This window comes from Calliopsis andreniformis, unplaced genomic scaffold (genome assembly GCF_051401765.1).
Source record: "Calliopsis andreniformis isolate RMS-2024a unplaced genomic scaffold, iyCalAndr_principal scaffold0052, whole genome shotgun sequence".
NCBI lineage: Eukaryota > Metazoa > Arthropoda > Insecta > Hymenoptera > Andrenidae > Calliopsis > Calliopsis andreniformis.
The window spans coordinates 996,255-1,001,618 of NW_027480461.1; positions in this window are offsets into that span (position 1 = coordinate 996,255).

Below are 5,364 nucleotides of genomic sequence, written 5' to 3' on the forward strand. Positions count from 1 at the left end.
GATGAGAATTGATGTTTGTGGATAGAGATTTGAAGATTGCAGATTGAGTATTGCGTATTGAAAACTGTGAATTGAGGATATTCCATTGGGGATTGAGGATTGACAACTGATTGTTGAGGACTGAGGGCTGAAGATTGAGGATGCAGGATTGAGGATTCAGAATTGTGGTTTGTGGACTGAGGATTGAGGGTTGAAGATTGAGTATTGAGGATTGATGATTGAGGACTGAGGATTGAGGATTGAGGATTGAGGATTGAAGATTGAGGATTGGGCATCGAGGATTAATGAATGAGGATTGAAGATTGAGTATTGAAGATTGTGGATTGAGGATTGAGGATTGAAGATTGAGGATTGCGTATTGAGGATTGAAGAATGGGGATTGAGGATAGAGGATTGAGGACTGAGGATTGAGGATTGTGTATTAAGGATTGAAGATTGAGGATTGAGGATTGAGGATTGAGGATTGAGGATTGAGGATTGAGGATTGAGGATGGAGGACGAGGACTGAGGGTTGAGGTTTGAGTGATGAGAATAGATGTTTGTGGATGGAGACTTGAAGATTGAACATTGAGGATTGAGTATTGAAGATTGAGGATTGATGACTGAGGATTGAGGATTGAGGATTGAGGATTGAGGATTGAGGGTTGAAGATTGAGTATTGAGGATTGAAGATTGAGTATTGAGGATTGAGGATTGAAGATTGAGGACTGAGTGTTGAGGGTTGAGTGATGAGAATAGATGTTTGTGGATGGAGACTCGAAGATTGAAGATTGAGGATTGAGTATTGAAAACTGAGAATTCAGCATATTCTATTGAGTATTGAGAATTGAGCATTGATGGTTGAGTATTGAGGATTGAAGGTTGAGGGTTGTGTGTTGAATATTGTGGGTTGAGGGTTTTAGGATTGATGATAGAGGATTGAAGATGGAGTATTGAGGATTGAAGATTGAGGATTGCGGATTGAGGATTGAGGATTGAGGATTGCGTATTGCAGATAGAAGATTGAGTACTGAGGATTGAAGATTGAGGATTGAGGCTTGAGGATTGAGGATTGAGGATTGAGGATTGAGGATTGACGATAGAGGATTGGGGATTGAGGATTGACGATTGAGGATTGAGGATTGAGTATTGAGGATTGAGGATTTTGGATTGAGTATTGAAGATGGAGTATTCATGACTGAGGATTGAGGTTTGAGGATTGAGGATTGAGGATTGAAGATTGAGGATTGAGAATTGAGGATTGAGGATTGCGGTTTGAGGAATGAGGATTGAGAATTGAGGATTGATGATTGAGGATTGAGGATTGAGTATTGAAGTCTGAGTATTGGTGGCTGAGAATTGAGGATTGAGGATTGAGAATTGACAATTGAGGATTGAAGATTGAGTATTGAGGATTGAAGTTTGAGTATTGAGGATTGAGGATTGAAGATTAAGGACTGAGTGTTGAGGGTTGAGTGATGAGAATAGATGTTGTGGATGGAGACATGGATATTGAATATTGAGGATTGCGTATTGAGAACTGAGAATTCAGTTCTCAGTTCAATATTCTATTGAGTATTGAGAATTGAGCATTGATGGTTGAGTATTGAGTATTGGTGGTTGAGGGTTGTGTGTTGAATATTGGGGATTGAGGATTTTAGGATTGAGGATTGAGGATTGAAGATTGAGTATTGATGATTGAAGATTGCGGATTGCGGATTGAGGATTGAAGATTGAGGATTGAGGATTGAGGATTGAGGGCTGAGGATTGGGGATTGAGGATTGAGGATTGAGGATTGATGATAGTGCATTGGGGATTTAGGATTGACGATAGAGGGTTGAGGATTAAGAATTGAAAATTGAGGACTGAGTGTTGAGGGTTCAGTGATGAGAATTGATGTTTGTGGATTGAGATTTGAAGATTGAAGATTGGGGATTGAGTATTGAAAACTGAGAATTCAGGATATTCTATTGAGTATTGAGAATTGAGGATTGATGATTGAGTATTGAGGATTGATGGTTGAGAGTTGTGTATTGAATATTGAGGATTGAGGATTGGGGATTGAGGATTGAAGGTTGAGTATTGAGGATTGAAGATTAAGGATAGAGGTTTGAGGATTGAAGATTGAGGACTGAGTGTTGAGGGCTGAGTGTTGAGAATTGATGGTTGAGGATTGAGATTTGATTATTGAATATTGTGGATTGAGTATTGAAACATGAGAATTCAGGATATTCTATTGAGTATCGAGAATTGAGTATTGGTGGTTGAGTATTGAGGATTGATGGTTGAGGGTTGCGTGTTGAGTATTGAGGATTGAGGGTTGAGGATTGAGGATTGAGGATTGAGGATTCAGGGTTGAGGAATCGGGATTGAGGTTTGAGGACTGAGAATTGAGGTTTGAGGATTGAGAATTTAGGATTGACTCTTGAGGATTGAGGATTGAGGATGGAGGATTGAAGAGAGAGGACTGAGTGTTGAGGATTGAGTTTTGAGAATTGATGTTTGAGGATTGAGTTTTGATTATTGAATATTGTGGATTGAGTATTGAACCATGAGAATTCAGGATATTCTATTGAGTATTGAGAATTGAGGATTGATGGTTGAGTATTGAGAATCGATGGTTGAGGGTTGTGTGTTGAATATTGAGGATTGAGGATTTAGGATTGCGGATTGAGGATGAGGACTGAGGGTTGAGGATTGAGGTTTGAGAAATGAGGATTGAGGATTGTGGACTGAGGATTGAGGATTGATGATTGAGTATTGAGGATGGAAGATTGAGGACAGGGGATTGAGGATTAATGAGTGAGGATTGAGGATTGAGGGTTGATGATTGAGGATTGAGGATTGAAGATTGAGTATTGAGGATTGAAGATTGAGGATTGAGGATTGAGGATTGACGATTGAGGACTGAGTGTTGAGGGTTGAGTGATGAGAATTGATGTTTGTGGATGGAGACTTGAAGATTGAAGATTGAGGATGGAGTATTGAAAACTGGGAATTCAGGATATTCTATTGAGTATTGAGAATTGAGGATTGATGATTGAGTATTGAGGATTGATGGTTGAGGGTTGTGTATTGAATATTGAGGATTGACGATTGTGGATTGATGATTGAGGATTGAGGATTGAAAACTGAGTATTGATGATTGAAGATTGAGGACTGAGGATTGAGGGTTGAGGATTGAGGACGAGGACTGACGGTTGAGGATTGAGGTTTGAATATTGAGGATTGAGGATTGAGGGCTGAGAATTGAGGATTGAGGATTGAAGATTGAGGACTGAGTGTTGAGGGTTGAGTGATGAGCATTGATATTTGTGGATTGAGATTTGAAAAATGAAGATTGGGGATTGAGTGTTGAAAACTGTGAATTGAGTATATTCTATTGGGGATTGAGGATTGACAATAGATTGTTGAGGACTGAGGGATGGAGATTGAGGATTCAGGATTGAGGATTCGGAATTGAGGTTTGAAGACTGAGGATTGAGGGTTGAGGATTGAGGATTGAAGATTGAGGATTGAGGATTGAGGATTGAGGATGGAGGACGAGGACTGAGGGTTGAGGGTTGAGTGATGAGAATAGATGTTTGTGGATGTAGACTTGAAGATTGAACATTGAGGATTGAGTATTGAAGATTGAGGATTGGTGACTGAGGATTGAAGATTGAGAATTGAGGATTGAGGATTGAGGATTGAAGATTGAGTATTGAGGATTGAAGATCGAGTGTTGAGGATAGAGGATTGAAGATTGAGGACTGAGTGTTGAGGGTTGAGTGATGAGAATAGATGTTTGTGGATGGAGACTTGAAGATTGAAGATTGAGGATTGAGTATTGAAAACTGAGAATTCAGCATATTCTATTCAGTATTGAGAATTGAGCATTGATGGTTGAGTATTGTGGATTAATGGTTGAGGGTTTTGTGTTGAACATTGAGGATTGAGGATTTAGGATTGAGGATTGAGGATTGAGGATTGAAGATTGACTATGGATGATTGAAGATTGAAGATTGAGGATTGAGGGTTGAGGATTGATGACGAGGACTGACGGTTGAGGATTGAGGTTTGAGGATTGAGGATTGAGGATTGTGGACTGAGGATTGAGGATTGATGATTGAGCATTGAGGATTGAAGATTGAGGACAGGGGATTGAGGATTGAAGATTGAGGACTGAGGATTGAGGATAGAGGATTGAGGATTGAGGATTGATGATAGAGTATTGGGGATTTAGGATTGACGATTGAGGATTGAGGATTAAGGATTGAAGATTGAAGACTGAGTGTTGAGGGTACAGTGATGAGAATTGATGTTTGTGGATTGAGATTTGAAGATTGAAGATTGGGGATTCAGTATTGAAAACTGAAAATTCAGGATATTCTGTTGAGTATTGAGAATTGAGCATTGATGGTTGAGTATTGAGGATTGATGGTTGAGGGTTGAGTGTTGAATATTGAGGATTGAGGATTTTAGGATTGAGGATTGAGTATTGAAGATTGAGGACCGAGGTCTGAGGATTGAGTATTGAGGATTGAGGATTGAAGATTGAGGACTGAGTGTTGAGGGTTGAGTGTTGAGAATTGATGTTTGTGGATGGACAGTTGAAGATTGAAGATTGAGGATTGAGTATTGAAAGCTGAGAATTCAGGATATTCTATTGAGTATTGAGAATTGAGGACTGATGGTTGTGTATTGAGGATTGAAGGTTGAGGATCGAGTATTGAGGATTGAGGATTGAGTATTGAGGAATGAGGATTGAGGATTGAGGATTGAAGATTGAGTATTGAGTACTGAAGCCTGACGATTGAGGATTGAGAATTGAGGATTGAGGATTGAGGATTGAGGATTGAAGATTGAGTATTGAGGATTGAGGATTGAGGATTGAGGACTGAGGATTGAGGATTGAGGATTGAGGATTGAGGATTGAAGATTGAGGATTGGGTATTGAGGATTGAACGTTGAGGATTGAGGATTGAGGATTGAGGATTGAGGATTGAAGGATGAATATTGATGATTGAAGATTGAGGATTGAGGATTGAGTGTTATGTACTGAGGACGAGGACTGAGAGTTGAGTATTAACGTTTGAGGTCTGAGGATTGAGGATTGAAGATTGAGTATTGGGGATTGAAGATCGAGGATCGAGTATTGAGGATTGAGGATTGAAGATTGAGGACCGAGGACTGAGGATTGAGTAATGAGGATTGAGGATTGAAGATTGAGGACTGAGTGTTGAGGGTTGAGTGATGAGAATTGATGTTTGTGGATTGAGCTTTGAAGATTGAAGATTGGGGATTGAGTATTGAAAACTGAGAATTCAGGATATTCTGTAGAGTATTGAGAATTGAGCATTGATGGTTGAGTATTGAGTATTGGTGGTTGAGGGTTGTGTGTT